The sequence below is a fragment of the Coffea arabica genome, chromosome 11e (assembly GCF_036785885.1).
Source record: "Coffea arabica cultivar ET-39 chromosome 11e, Coffea Arabica ET-39 HiFi, whole genome shotgun sequence".
Classification (NCBI taxonomy): domain Eukaryota; kingdom Viridiplantae; phylum Streptophyta; class Magnoliopsida; order Gentianales; family Rubiaceae; genus Coffea; species Coffea arabica.
In genome coordinates this window covers 15,819,409-15,836,484 of record NC_092331.1, presented here as the reverse complement: position 1 = coordinate 15,836,484, position 17,076 = coordinate 15,819,409, and positions in this window count along the sequence as shown.

Genomic DNA, 17,076 nt, shown 5'->3' with positions numbered 1-17,076 from the left:
AGCAGTATAATACTACCATATAAGGGTTGTCCCTCTACCAAATTTCTTGGAAAAATAACTTCGGAAAGGTGGTCAATCAAACACCTAAAATTTCGCAAATACTAAGACAAAACTGCCTTGAACCTTTTGTTTTTCCATTTCAGACATTTGGTCAAAGAAACATTCCTCTAAACCTGGTTCATTTGTTTAGGAAAAATCTAAAGAACATTCATGGTACATTTGGTAAGTGTTTAGCATCAACATATTCAGTTAGCAAGTCTTTGCCAAACCTTGCATCAAATCTATCTAAAAATCAGGGTTTTCAAGGACAGAGCAGGTTTCATACTTTGATCACAGATCACTCAAATTAACTCGGAATTTGGCATGGTTTAAGGCGTTGGAAAACACATTCATAGAGCTATGATCTCACAGAAGAAATCATTTTGAAATTAGGCACACAACTACCTCGAATTCGAGCCACAAGTTGCAGCCTCAGCATTTTGTTCTTGTAAAACAGAGAAACAGAACAGATGCCTTAAAATGGTTGGTTTGGTTCACATACATGGAACCAGAACATACATTTTATACCGTTGGAAAGGCTGGGATATCTAGTTTCAAATGCCGCTGACGGCACTCGATTTCGATATCGAAGCACAGAGTTATGGCCGAAATACGAAAGCGGTTCAGAGCATTACGAAAACGGTTTTCCAGATTTACTAGCTTCACGAAATTGATTCCATTAACCAACCAAACTTCAATATTTTTAAGTGAAACTTTGTACACCATATCTACAACATATAAGCATGATATGCAAGTCATGAAACCCTCAAAATTCTGCAAAAATGGGTGCAATTAAAACAGGGCAAATCTGAACATTTTTGAACTACACATCCCTTGAAGTCGAGACTAGCTAGGTATCATTAATCCACCTATTTAAGCACCAAAATAGCATTATGTCCATCATCAATCATTAATCCAAGGGTGGGAGTTCATAGAGCCCACCATCAAAATTTTCCGACATGAAATAAAACAAATAACATGTAATTTTGGCAAAAAATTCCACCACAATAAATCTGTCATCGGCTAAACAGAATTCCAGCAGTTAATTGGTCATAAATCCAACTTTTTACTCGGCTAAAACATGGTTTTATATACTCAAATTTGTCATGCAAACATTTAGCTAGCTAATTAACATTTTTGGTTCAAAATCAACTTCGAATAACAACTACATACTTCCCAAAAATCCAGAAATTTGTCCAGCTAGTCATGGATGAAGTTGCATGCATAGATTTTCTGTTTTCATTTCATTTCCTTGGTTAACCGAGCTACCTAGCCTCATGCAAAGCTTAATCATCTAGTCTTAAGTCAGATAAACACAGTCGAAAGCTCAGATTATCAATTTAAATAGATTACAACTGCAATTCAGATTTCTGGTTCACAAAATAAATCCATTTCACTAAAACAGAATTTTTCCAGGTTCCTGATTCCATCATCCAATCGGATAACTCAACATGCATGTCCTTAAACATTTTATCTTCACTTGGATAATTAGGATTATAACCTCAGATTGTCGAAATTAAGCAAATTAAGTACAACAACTCTTAATCAGTCTCGGCAGCTCAATTATGCGCACATCAGAAATTTTTCTTCTTTTCTTCCTTTTTTTTTTTCATCCGATGGTTTTAAAATCAACATGCAAAGCTGGAACTAACTTATTCATCTTGTCTTAAGTTAGGGAAACACATCTCTAAGTTCAGATTGTCACAGGTACATAAATCAAGAGCTGCATTTCCATCTCAGCTCCTCGGTAGAGCCATTTAGCCAAAACAGAAATTTTTCTAGTGACTTAATTCATCAATCGATTGCACAAGCAACACATGCAGGCTCTGATATGTCATTATCTATTAGTAATTAACCTAATCTAGCCCATCAATTACCTCAGAAACAACTCAGCTCCCACACGAAAATCTAGAAATTTTCTTTCCTTCCTCTCGGCTTCACGCGCACGCTTGGTTCTGGTTTGATGAGTTGCGGCTGGGATGGTGAAGTGCAGCTTGGTTGAGGTTGTCCTGGTTCCTGATTTGCGGTTGAGAATTGGTTGCAGCTGGTGGATTTGAGTTCGGTTGCTTGGAGTTGGTGGAGATGGAGGTTCAGAATGGTGAAGCTTCACCGAAAATTTCTCCCTGGTTTCACTCCAGCTTACGGCAGAACAGAAAGAAAGAAATGCAGCTTGCGTTCCCTTCTCCCTTGCTCTCGGATGCAGCCCACAAGGTAACTCTCTCTCCTTTACTCTCGGTCCAAGGCAGAGGAAGAGGTGAGGTGTAGTTATGGTGAGGGAGAGTAGAGGCTGCGGTGAAGTTTTGCAGAGAAAATGAGATAGTGAAGGGCGGTATCTCGGTATTAAGAAGGAAGGAAATGGTTTGCGGTTTGTTTGTGCAGAGAAGGAATTGGAGTTGTGGTTTTAGAGGTGAAATAGAAAGAATGGTATTGTGGTGTCGTGGTTTAAGGAGCAGAGGTTTCGTGTAAGAATCAATCGCGTATTGAATTGGAGAAAATGTGATTGGCCGATAGTTGCGGTGATTGAAATTGTTGTCAGAGGTTTCGTTTGGTTTGCATGGAATTGTAAGGGCATTTTAGTCTTTTCACTTTGCTCCCTAACCTCAACTTAATTTCTCAATTCCAACTTAACTCTAAAAATTATCCCCAGGTGTGATTTGAACGCCTAATAATACTCTAACCTTGCAAGGCTTTAATTATTGAAATTCTTACGTCCTAATTATGCTTAGGGCACTTATATCGTTTTTTTTTTGTCTAAAATTTATCGATTACAAAGTAATATTAAGGTTCCTATTAACACTTAACATTCTTACTTTATTAGTTGAACAATAAAAATCAAGTTTGCCCTTAGTATATAAATTTAACATTCTTGGTATTAGTTTATCCTTTTTATATCAAAACTTATTAACTTAATCGTTATTAACGCTTATGATTAGCTATCGGAATTCAAAGAAACTTAATTGCTAAATCAATGAAATAATTTACCTTCGAAATATGAGTTTAATGACACAAAGCTAGGAATTTAATGGTTTAGCACAATTCTTTTATTTTGCACATAAAATTTATTGGTTTTGTTCTTAGCGTGAAACTTCTTATTAGTATTTAACGTTATTCACTAATTAGAACTAATTATTGGAATTCAAGAAATTTTATATAATTAATCTACTCAGGTAGCATTAATTTTTAACATAAAGAAAACTAAGTATTTTAGCATTTTATTTTAAGGCGATAAATTATTCTAACTCTAGATGTATTAATTTAGTCTAGCAAAATCAGGAAAATTCATAACTTGGGAAAATTATATTATTTCTCACATAAAATTGTTTTTACGGACTTATTTGCAGACAAGGGAGATTAATGCTAAAATTTATTAAAGAGTTAAAAGAAATGCAAATGAAATATAAAATGATATTTATATATATATTTTTCAGGGTTCTCACACTCTATCTACCATATCGCTAAGATACCAAGAAAAACATAGATCAAGCATCAATGATCAAGATCCAAGAAACATCACCCCGGTTAGCTTCTAAACCATAAACTCCTTCAATTCCAAGTTAACTGATCCAAGAAGAAGCAATGGCGCACAACATTTATCAGCAAATGGTCCAAATATTAACCAAAATCTCCATATTAAGTCCATAAATCGGCAAGCTGACGTCTAACACACACTAACACAACCTGCAATTTTTTCCACGTTTTCTATTTAGTAATTTTTTTTCCTATTTTTTCATTTTTGTTTCTTTTTTTCTTCTTTTTTTTAAATAATAGTACAAAAGACTTAGTCTCTAGCCATTGGGACCTTTTGATGCGAACTCCAACATTTTAGATGAAGGAGCCTGGTTATTCGGCTTCTATCGCTATACGACTACGTACTTATAGAAATCACTACTTTTTTGACGCGAGAATCGACACTTTTAGTGAAAGTCCCCGGTTACTCAGTAGTAACAACTAGCGGAGTACAGTCAACTCTTATTTATACCCACATAGCACAATAACGCAAAATAACACTGCTAAAAATAAAAAATAGGAGCAGCTAGCCTCATTATTGCCAAATATGAAGAATTAGAGTCAATATTGGACTAATTCACATGAAAATGCCAACAGTCATTCTCTATGCCTAGAAAAGTTAACAAAGAAATCAAAAGGGTCAAACAGTCACCGATATTCACCAAAAAGATGTTTTGGACTCAACCACATTAACTCGATACACTTTTATTATTAAACTTGGCAAGAGTAGAAATAGAGTCAACAATCCAACATCAAACTTTGGCATTCACATGAGAGCTCATCGCTAAAAGAAAGAAAATAAACGAAAGATAGACAAATAACAAACTAAAAATAAAGGAAAAACATATAAAACTAAAAAAAAACTGTTAAAAACTAGAACCACACTGACCCCCCACACCTAAGCAATACATTGCCCTCAATGTAACAAAGAAACATCAAAAGTAGGAGAAAGGGCAACAATACTTCCCTGAAGTCGGGTCAAAGTGGGAAGCGATAACCAAACTGAGGCATAAGACTCGTATGACTCATGAATGCTGCCAAGATCTGCGCCATGCTATGCACGTTAGCATCGATGTTGGTCATCCGAGCCTCCAAATTCTGAACCTGCATCCGGAGCTGGTGCCATTCAGCAGCCCTCGGGGGTGGAAGGGGCAGGGCGAAGGTAGACGGTCCAGCAGTGTCTTCGGCCAACCCAAGAAATGAAGAGGGCCCCGCTTGTGTCGAATAGTGCGTACCCGGAGCCTGAACCGGTCCTGGAGGGGCAAACTGGTAGAAACCATTGGGCAGGTGCTCGACGACTCCCATCTTCTCTAAGTAGTCCACGTCTAGGAGCTCCATTTCGAATGCCAAATGTAGGTCGTGGTCCTCCAGATTAAGAACTCCCAACTGTGTCACCAAGTGGGTGATGTAGGACCCAAGGATCAGGGGTTTGTTCTTTTTGGCGAAAACAGTCTTGAACTGTGCTGCCAACCAACACCCCAAGTTGACCTTGATATTATTTTTCATACTCCAGATAAAGAAGAACTCGGGTCGAAAGAGATTACCGGAGCCGTCCTTACGACCTGAGTAACTGTAGGCTAAGAATCGCTGAACGTATCGGACACTAGGGTCCTTAAGAAAGGAGCTCCTAGATCTAGAAGGGTCATAGCGGTGCCGATCGGTGGACATGTCCTCCCACACAGCATGGTAGCGGGAAAGAAATGGCTCTACGTAATCACAGGCACTCTCCGCATACTCCCTAGTCTCAGCATACTCTCGAGTAATGAATCCAAATGCCAGATTAAACTGGGTAATGGAGAAATTGGAATCCCAACCCGTTAGACGGAAACGAATGACATTGGGTGTCTCAACGGTGTATCTCGTAGGCAACTCAAACTCAAAGGTGGAGTAAAACTCCCGAATCAGCTCGACAAAGGCGGGGCAGAAGATATCAAGATACGAGCGCCACCCAATAGCTGTAAACATCTGCTCAACCTCCTCTCGTATGCCTAGAGCAATCATAGCAAGTTTGTCACAAGATTTACAGGATATGATACGCCTCTCACAGACCTTAGCGTATCTCTACTGATCGGCGAGTCTAGTGAATTTCAAATGCCCCCCAAAGTGAGCGGGGGTATTTACCTGAGCACCTCTACCCCTACCCAAGCGGGTTCGAACACTAGAGAAGGAGGATAGGTTGGTAGGTGTATTCACAGGAATGGATGCTTGTGGTGGGGGTTGAAACTGAGAGGATCTAGACCTAGAGGATGATTTTGGTCTTACCATGGTCGCGATCGGTCAACCTAAGCAATAAGAAACTAAATATCCACCACACAAGCACCGGTAGATATTGGGCAGTAGCAAAGAGGTAGCCCCCAAATATTGATCCAATAACCAGAAAATAAAAATACCCAATGCCCAACAGTCAGCTTCAAACAACAAAATACAGAATTTCCAACGCTTAATGCAACCAGCAAAGGCAGAGCAACAGCAGGGCAATGATCCCCAAAGATGTGTTCAACTACCGGCAAATAATAATGCCCAATGCTTAACGTGAATGAAAATACCAACAAAATATGCAGTCAACCACCAGGTGGGAACCCAGTCCACCGAAGTCAATAAACAATCCAGAAAACAAATGAGTCCGTAAATGAGGCAACAATTCGCACAATTGACTAGACCAAGATCATAGACAATGCCCCTCCAAATCAGGAAAATAAACCAACATCCAGAATGTCCCCAACAAATCAACTGAAAACTACCAACCTTAACAAGTAAATCAAGCGGCACAGGTTCCCCAAGTCAACAGGCAATTCAAAAATAACTCAACCGAAATCTCAGTAAAAACCTCAATGAAATTAGCAAATGAAAGCGAACGTCAGAATAATCCCAAGAATTCAGTGAAATACACCCACCTCGAATAAGCCAAGTAAGTGGCATAGAAACTCCCCAATTCAACAAGCAAAAACAGGACTGATCAACTCAAAGTCCCAACAAAAAGCTCAAGGAAGTTAGCAATTGAAATCGACCGGCAGAGCACTTGAAAGCAAAGAAATCAACTATGTACTCAATCACAGTGAACCTCTCCAAACAATGTACTCAAGTCAGACACAGGGACTATGGCCACAAAATGCTCAGTTGATTCCAATCACCAAACCCAACAACATACGTTCCAATAAACAAGCGGGTGTTAAGGAGAAGAGGTACTTCCACCGTTGTGCGAAAGAGGGGCCGTGAGGTTGGCGGCGATCGGACTAAGAGAAAGACGTGAGGAGAGATGAGTAATGGGGAGGATGGGCTGCGGTCGCTGCTGGCGGAGTGGGCTGCACGCGCGAGCTAGTGGCTACTGTGGTCGTGCATGGCTGAGAGTGGTGGCGCACGATGGTGCTGTGCGAGATTGGCGTGCGGCGATGGATAGCGACGCTCCAGCAGGCGACGCGTGGGTACGTGCGACGGGCGAGCTTCAGCAGCGGCGGCTTGCAGGCTTCGGCAGCAGCGGCGTTGGTGGAGAGCTATGGGAGAGATTGAGGTAGGTGGCGGCAGTGGCGTCGCTCACGCGTCGGCAGTGGCGTCGCTCACGCGTCGGCAGTGGCGAGCGGTGGAGAGCGAGCTGATGGCGCTTGGTTGAGTTGGTGGTAGTGCGGCGGCACGCGTCGCTTATGGAGAAGAATATGGCGGCGACATGAAGCTTCGGGTGACAGATAGGAGAACAGGGAAGAAGAAAGAAGAAGAAGAAAAAAGAAAGAAAAAGAAAGAAAAGAAATGAAGGAAAAAAAAAAGAAAAAAAAAAGAGAAAAAAAATAGTTTTTGTTGTTGTTGTTTTTTCTTTTTTTTTTTCAACGGAAAGACTTTGTTTTTTTTTCCTTTTTCTTTTTTTAATTAATTAACTAAAACTTTTTTTTAAAAATTTTTTTAATTAATTTTTTTATGATTTATTTATACATATATATATTTTTTGAATATTATTATTATGAATAAAACTTTTTTCCAAATTCGAAATTGGAGACTAACATGAAATCAATAACAGTTTTGAGTTTTTTTTTTTGAATGCTTACTTTTCCCGCAAACGGGATGCGTGCACGTCATGAGGGCAAGAACCCTTCTGACCGTGAGTTTTCCATACAACATGACGCGGGCGCGTCATGCCAGAAAGATATCTACGCATCATCAAAAATGAAAATTGAAGTCAGAAATCAGTCAAATTTAAGGAAAAATATATTTAAACTATCAAAACAAAATCGAACAAACAACCAAAAAAAATTGGGTTTCCTCCCAATGAGCGCCTTTCTTTAATGTCTTTGGCTAAACATGGCTAAGGAGTGCTATTTGGAACATTGTGGCTCATCCAAACGTATCACCTCCACCTCTCCATCTACAAGACCCTCATAATAGTGTTTTAGGCGATGTCCATTCACCACAAACTGCTTATCTGTCTTAGTACTCTGAATTTTTACTGCACCATAGGGAAAAACGTGAGTCACAACGAAAGGACCAATCCAACGGGAACGTAGTTTACCTGGGAAAAACTTAAGCTTGGATTGGTAAAGGAGAACCTTCTGACCAACTTCAAAGGTTTTCCTAGAAATCTGTTGGTCATGAAATGCCCGACTCCTCTCCTTGTAAATTAGTGAATTCTTATAGGCTTCGTTCCGGATCTCCTCCAATTCCTGCAAGTCCAACTTTCAATGGGCACCGGTTTCCTCTAGGTTCATGTTACACTGCTTTATTGCCCAAAAAGTTTTGTGCTCTAACTCTATTGGAATGTGACATGGCTTTCCAAATACCAGTCTATAGGGTGACATCCCTATCGGGGTGTCTTGTATGCTGTCCGGTAGGCCCAGAGTGCATCTTCCAACCTTTGACTCCAGTCCTTCCTATCGGGCCGCACCATTTTCTCCAAGATAGATTTAATTTTCCGATTCGATACCTCCGCTTGACCATTGGTCTGGAGGTGGTATGGCATTGAGACCCTGGAGTATGCCATACTTCCGAAACAACGCAGCTGTGGTCTTATTGCAGAAATGTATCCCCCTGTCACTAACAATGGCCCTTGGCATCCCAAAACGCACAAAAATATTAGACCTGATAAAATCTGCAACCACTTTCGAATCATTAGTCCGGGTGGCCTTAGCCTCCACCCATTTAGACACGTAATCGACTGCCAACAAAATATGCACAAAACCAAATGAAGTAGGAAAAGACCCCATGAAATCTATACCCCACACATCAAAAATTTCGACAAAAATCAATGGGACTTGGGGCATATGATCTCTACGGGCAATATTACCTACCCTCTGACAATGATCACAAGACTTACAAAATACATTCGCATCTTTAAACAAAGAAGGCTAAGAAAATCCACTTTCTAATACCTTATGAGTAGTTCTCTTGGGTCCAAAATGACCTCCACAGGCAAAAGTATGACAAAAAATTAAAATTGATTGAAATTCAGCCTCTCTTACACATCGTCTCATCACTTGATTTGCACATCTCTTTCAAAAGTACAGGTCGTCCCAGATGAAATATTTGGCATCGCTTTTCAATTTATCCCTCTTCGATTTTGGCCAACCTGCAGAAAAATTACCCGTTACTAAATAATTGACTAATTCAGCATACCAAGGCAATTGAGAATTTAAAGAAAATAAATGTTCTTCAGGGAAAGCATCCTTCAATGGCTCGTTCTCCTCTCCAACTGGTATGCGATTCAAATGGTCGGCTACTAGATTCTCCAAGTCTCTTTTATCCCTTATTTTCAAGTCAAATTCCTGTAGGAGCAATATCACTTGATAAGCCTCGATTTTGCATCTTTCTTGGTCATTAGGTACCTTAGCGCTGCATGATCAGAAAATACAATAACTTTAGCACCTAACAAATATGACATGAATTTATCTAAAGTAAAAATAACTGCAAGAAACTCCTTCTCAGTAGTGGAATAATTCAATTGGGCCCCATTCAAAACTCAGGATGCGCAGTAGATGATGTGAGCTGCCTTTCCTACTCTTTGCCCCAATACAGCCCCTACAACATGATCACTGGCATCGCACATGATCTCGAATGGCAAACTCCAGTCAGGGGGCTGGATGATCGGGGGTGAGGTCAATAGCTGTTTCAATTTGTCGAAAGTTTTCTCACACTTGTAATCGAACTCGAAGGCTACATCTTTTTGTAAAGGTTGGAACAACGGGGGTCCAATTTTCGAAAAATTCTTGATGAACCTTCGATAAAAACCTGCATGTCCAAGAAAAGAGCGCACCTCCTGCACACTCGTGGGGTAAGGTAAAGCAGATATAATGTCTATTTTAACCCTGTCAATCTCGATACCTTTAGAAAACACAACATGACCTAGAACTATCCCGTGTTCAACCATAAAATGGCATTTTTTCCAATTAAGCACGAGATTAGTCTCTATACATCTTAACAAGATCAATTTCAGGTTATCCAGACATGTATCAAAACTATCACCATATACACTAAAATCGTCTATGAAAATTTCAATAATTTTTTCCACATATTCTGAAAAAATGCTTACCATACACCTCTGGAATGTTGCAGCTGCATTGCACAACCCGAAGGGCATCCGTCTATAAGCAAAGGTCTCGAATGGGCACGTGAAGGTCGTCTTCTCTTGATTCTCTGGTGCAATTGCTATCTGAAAATATCCTGAAAAGTCATCCAGAAAACAATAGTAAGTCCTACAAGTTAGACGTTCAACCATTTGGTCAATGAAAGGGAGGGGAAAATGGTTCTTTTTGGTGATGGCGTTCAGCCTACGGTAGTCAATACACTGCCTCCATCCAGTGGGTTTGCGCACTGGCACGAGTTCACCCGTTTGATTAACTTCCATTGTCACTCATGCCTTCTTTGGAACTACCTGAACCGGGCTCACTCATGGGCTATCCGATATTGCAAAAATGATCCCCACGTCGAGCAACTTCAAAATTTCTTTTTTCACCACTTCCATCATGAAGGGGTTGAGCCTCCTTTGAACTTGTCGTACGAGTTTGGCATCCTCTTCAAGTCTAATCCGGTGCATACAGATGGAGGGGCTGATCCTTTGATGTCAGCGATGGTCCAACCTATCGCCTCTTTATGCTCTCTAAGGATTGGGATCAACTTTTCCTCCTGAGTTTCCAAGAGTGTAACTGAGATAATCACCGGAAGTGTCTCGTTGTAGACCAAATATGCATACTTCAGGTGCTTCGGCAGGGGTTTCAACTCCAACACAAGTGCCTGCACCATAGATGGTAATACCCTTTGGTGAGGTTCGAGAATGAAAATAGGTGAAACTTCGTGCCTTTTTGTTGAGGTTGGCAATGAGTGTAATGCCCCTATTGTGCATTTCAAATCTTCACTCCACTCCACCTCAGGAGTTGTCTCCAGCTCGAGGTGCTTGGTTAAAGCAACCTCCAGCTCATCCCTGCCAATAGTTTCAAACACTTCCTGCACGCAGGGTCAATAGCACTCACAGAGAAAACAGAGCTAAAGTTGGAGTTTGAGGGGTATTTCATAGTATCAAAGATATTAAAATGCAGAATTTTTTCATCAAATTCCATGAACAAGATACCCTTGTTAACATCAATTTTTGTATGTGCTGTGCTAAAAAAGGATCTACCTAATAGCAAGGGTGAGGGATCGGAAGAGTGATCATCATCCATATCAAGTACATAAATGTCAGTTGGGAATACTAAATCATTAATTTTAACCAATACATCTTCAACCAATCTTAGGATATGCATTAGTTCGGTCAGCTAATTGGATAATTATCTCAGTTTCTTTTAATGGATCTAGATTTAGGGAAGCATAAATAGATTTTGGCATTACATTAATAGATGCCCCTAAGTCCAACATGGCCTTCCTAATCAAAGTATTTCTTATTCTACAGGGAATAGTGAACATACTTGGATCCCCGCACTTTGGTGGAAGTTTTCTCTGTAGGATCGCCGACACATTTTTCCCAACAATGACTCTTTCATCTCACCTCAGCCGCCTTCGATTGATGCACAAGTTTCTCAGAAATTTTGCGTACTTCGGCACCTGTTTAATAGCGTCTAACAGAGGAATATTAATTTCTACCTTGCAGAACACCTTCAAGATCTCTTTCTCCTTATCCTGCTTGTTCGATTTTTCCAACTTGCTAGGAAAAGGTGGCAGGTTAGTCTTAACTGTAATGACTGGGTGCGGGAGTACCTTTGGATCTGTGCCATTGCTGTTCTCTTTCTCAAACTCATTGTCGATCCTTTTCTCATCCTTGTACTTAGAAATCACCGGCTTGGGTCCTTGGACTTTCTTGCCACTCCTCAAAGTCATTGCACTCACATTTCTCGGATTCAACTCAGGTTGAGATGGCAACTTCCCTTGAACCTGGGATTCGAAGCAGTTAATTATTATCGCCATTTGACTCACCTGACTCTGCAGAGCTTATATTTGTCCCATTTGATTCCTCATGCTCTGCACGTCAGAGTCCGTCTTTTGCTGATTAGCAAGTAATTGCTTCATCATTTCTTCTAAAGACAGACTTGAATTTGAAGAGGATGGTGGTGGGGGGCGCGACTGATACTGCTGTTGATGCCCTTGCTGCCTATTTGGTGCAAAATTGGGTTGCCTATTTCCTCTATAACTAAAGTTAGGGTGATCTCTCCAACCCGGATTGTATGTGTTCGAGTACGGGTCATAAGTCTTTCTTGGTGCGAGGGCGTGACCAGCCATATTTACGTGCTCTGCACTGTCTTCCTGAATTATTGGGCACATGTCTGTAGAATGACCCATACCAGTGCAAATCCCACACACCTTGGCCTGTGATAAATTTCTAATAACCAGTTGCCTAACAAAAGAAATCAACTCAGTCAGCTGCTGTTGGATAGAGAATGTCTCTACCTCATTCACCTTGCGAATCGGGACATCCTCTCTCGTACCAAATTACTGCGAATTCTCCGCCATTCCCTCAATTAGTTCCCATGCTGCTCGAGGGGTCTTGTTCACCAGTACCCCTCCACTCGCGGCATCAATTATGCCCCTGTCTCTAAAAATTAGCCCATCGTAAAAATATTGTATCAGCAACTGCTCATTGATCTGGTATTGGGGGCACTTGATGCACAACTTCTTGAACCGCTTCCAGTAATCATAAAGCGACTCTCCTGGATGCTGTTTGATCTCGCAGGTTTCTTTCCTTAGACTTGCAACCCTGGGCGCAGGAAAATATTTATCTAAAAATTTTTTCTTCAATTGGTCCCACGTGGTGATACTACCTGGTGGTAGGTAGTACAGCCAGTCCTTTGCAAAGTCCTTCAAGGAAAAGGGGAACATCCTTATTTTTATTTGCTCTTCTGTAATGTCCGGGGGCTTCATACTGTTGCACACGACATCAAACTCTTACAAATGCTTATAAGGCTCCTCACCTGGTAAATCATGAAAAGATGGTAGAAGATGAATTAGTCCAAATTTTAACTCAAATGGGGTGTTATCATTTAAACTTGGGAAAGTAATGCATAAAAGCTATTGAGTTAAATCAGGAGCAGCCAACTCCCTTAATATTCGTGCATTAGCCATGGTGACTTCCTCCTGGTTAGAATCACTCGAAGTGTCACCAAACGAATCTGTTGATTCAACTTTTGACTCAAGTCTTTGAGATGCAGCACTAGAGTGCTCCTCTTTGAGCTGTCTGGTCTCTTTTCTTGTCCTACGCGCAGTCTTCTCTACCTCGGGGTCGAAAATTAATTCACCTGTACGAGAAGAACGAGGCATACACTTGAAAAGCACCAGAAAATTAGAACAAAAATGAATTGAAAAAGTAACAAATAATAATACCAGTCCCCAGCAACGACACCCAAAATTGACAGGTTGTCGAAGTCTGTACAATAATAAAATTAAACCTAATTGCTAGTTAAAATAACCAAAACCCAATTCCGAGTACTGGAGCAGGGATTCTAAGTGTGCAATGGGTTACTTGATTCACCCTGTTGCCGAAGAATTTACTTGATCCGATATACCCGAATGGGATGGCTTTTTTCACAAATAATTATGAATTTGTAGATAGGGCAAGTAGGGCCGTATTCTCAGGGATTGGGGATATTTGTCTCTTAAAAAATCCGAAATAACACAGGGGTGATTTTGTATGAACGACGACAATCAAATAAATTCACATAAGAAAATAAAAATAAATAACTAACTAGAAATTAAATAACAATTCACTAAACTTAGAGTCACAATAATTAAAGGTCTAAAACAATTAAAACAAGAAAACAATTGAAAATGAAATAAAATAGGCAGCTAAAAATCAAATGGTAATTCACTAAAATCAAGGTAATAATAATTGAAGATCTAACCTAGAAATAACTTCAGCAATGGTTCACCTAATTGATCATCGATGCACAAGCAATTCCAATTATTTACTGATAAATACGTTATAACTGCCAAACAAGCGATGACAGCCAACTGCTCCTTACTGTGTCGGTGATTAAGGTATGCCCGTTAATCACTGTTCTAATTGAGAAATAATCCTAGATACACCCGTAAGATTTAATTCCCCAATTGCTTACATATTAGAGGAGCCCTATTCTAACCAAATAACGCACTACCAGGGTTATTTCATATTAGCCCGCGTATCCCCCTGACACGAATCTAATCGTGCCAGTTGTCACTAATTCAAGGCAATTAAACAATTACGGATTTAATGCCCCAATTGACAATAGATTATCAAGTTAACTAATTATCCGGATCCAATACAATCAATTAATTAATTAATCATAACCACTGCAATCAAGGGATATGCGAATACCAATAAATAAAAGAAAAAGATAAAATTAAATCGATCTCACAATTTTAGGCGACCCAAAACATCCGTTGTTCATTGACTAGAGTGGAGAAATTAGTTCATGTTTGATGCGAAAAATCCACGCAAAATTGAAGAGGAAGCTGCGGCCATTGTCACTGATTTTTGAGAATTCAATCCGTTCCAATCAATAAGAGATAGCAAAGTTACAAGAAGTGATCCTCTATTTCACTTCAGATGACATACGAAGAAGGAAAAGAAAGTACTAAGAGTTCAACTAAAGAAAAGTCAAAGCTCTCCTGATTGCCCAGACATGTGCAGGAGAGGTCCTACTAAGAAACATGAAAGGAAAACATCAAAAGCTAAGCTAAAGCTATTGCCTTTCCTCTCCAATTTCTATTTCATATCTAGTAGTCTTCTATCCACTGTGTGGCGGCTTTCCCTTCTGTCCAAGGCTCTGTGTCCGCTGCCCTCTTCCGCAAATTACCAAAATGAGCACCAATTTTCCTTTTGCCAACAATGCCCTTCGGATAAGCTATGGCTTGGACCCCTTTTCTGCTAAATTGACACTTGTTATCATATTTTCATTCTACTCCCTGAAATAGATGCAAAATACTAAAAATGAGTAGAATTTAACAATTAATCCACATCGAGTCAGGTAATAGGGGAAATTAATAATAAAATAGATGATAAAATCGCACCCTATCAGTGAGTGAACTCCCTAAGTTTATCACTTCCTTGAATTAATGTTAAATTCTAATTCTCATTACAAACTTAACACCTTTAGATAATCACAATTAATGGCCGGTTAATCATGATTAGAAAAGCAAAAGTGATAAATAATTTACTCAAAATAATATCATCACATAACCAAATAAATAGCACTAAAAAGATATAGCAAGTTCATCCATACTGTAGGCATAAACTTTTAGCAAAACATGAAGAAAAACAAATCCAAACTTATATTATAGTTAAACATAAAATCAAATACAAAAGAGAAAGTGATAGGAGAGATGTCACCCTTGTCACATGAGTTTCAAATTCTCCATCTTTGCTCCTCCAATCTTCCTCCAAATCTAACTACAAATACAAGAAAGAAATACTACACTAACTACTCTATACTACCCTAACTAATGAACTAAGGAAACTCTAGTGAAAGTCTATATTTTTGGTGAGTTTTTCTAACCTTCCCAAAGTTTTTTCTAAATGTTCTACAAAGGCCTTTATTTATAGAGGAATTCAAGGTCAAGAAAAGTTGTTAAAGTTGTCGATTTTTTACTCTTGAACTCCTATGAGTTGTCTTTCCAACTTTCCAACCTTTTCTTGATCAGATATAGCCGAGATTGATAGCTGGAATTGAGTTGGAAAAGTTGTATGAAAGTAAGGCAAGTTGATGAGCAAGTTGCGGAAATCAGGTGAGAATATATGGCTACAGGAATACACGACTCAACTCGCATATTGAACAGTCATGTATTGAGTTCTGTGCATTTCAACTGCTATTTTCTCAATGATGGAGGCCGAACTAGCTCTTGTGTGAAAGTTGTAGCCCTTTGAGTTAACTTTCTAATTTCTCAAAAATCATCCAATTTGGAGCTCTGTGGACCGAGATATGATCAAAATACCAAAGACTGGTCAGAGCACCATTTCAACTTTCGACAACAGAGTTGCACTTCGGTATTTCGACTTGTTGGCTATGAAAACGATTGAAATGGACTTTGATGTCTTCATGTAGATCTATCTCTTAACTTGTAAATGGTTCAAGAATCACCTCAATCCGATCATTGTAACTCAAGACATTGCCGAAATACCACAAGGTGTCAAAGCTGTCAAACATGCTTCCTTTTGTTCATGATTGCATTTCCTCTTTTGCACTTCATATTCTATTTTTATCACTTTAAACCATCATCAATCATCCAAATATATTATCAATTCATTCCATTTGATGATTGAATCATTAAACCTACAAAAACATGAAGTTTTCACCATAAAAATCCATAGAAATGCAATTTTTTTCACTTAAACCATAAAATGCATATTTTCACTAGAATCCTAGTTAATTAGCTATAAAAGTAGTTAAAACACACCAAAACTAACTAATAAAACATACTTAAAACACGTAAAATATCTACTTATCAAATACCCCCACACTTGAACCATTGCTTGTCCTCAAGCAATAAGAAATACAAACCAATAATGATCTAACATTTTGAAAATAAACATATGTGCACCATTCAACTTCATTTCCTCAAAACAAAGTAAATGACTATTATGCAATCATTCAACTAAGTTCAAGTACTCATAATATCAAATAAAGAAGAGCTAATTATACCCTAATTATAGTAGTTCAACTCAATTTCTCATATTCACCTAATGTCACAAGTAAGTAACTCATATGGTCAATAAGAATGCTATCTAATCCCATGATCATCTCCTTCTTTAACTTAGAAAAGGATTTATTCATATAATATAGCTAAATATTACTCAAGTTGTGAAAGTGCCTTTTGATGTGAAGATCAACATTTTTAGATGAAAATCGCTAGTTATTCAATACTTCATATACTCAAGCTGCGTTACATACTCTTAATTCAAGTACCGTTTTATGCGAAAGTCGACATTTGTAGATGAAAACTCCCGGTTACTAAAGCACAAGAACCCTTGCAGTAGAACAACTTTTATTCTTTTTCTTTTTTCTTTCTCTTTTTTTTTTCTTATTCTACTCTTTTTTTTTCTTTTTTCAAAACAAAGATAATAACATTCCCTCAAAAGAATAATCATGAGAAGAG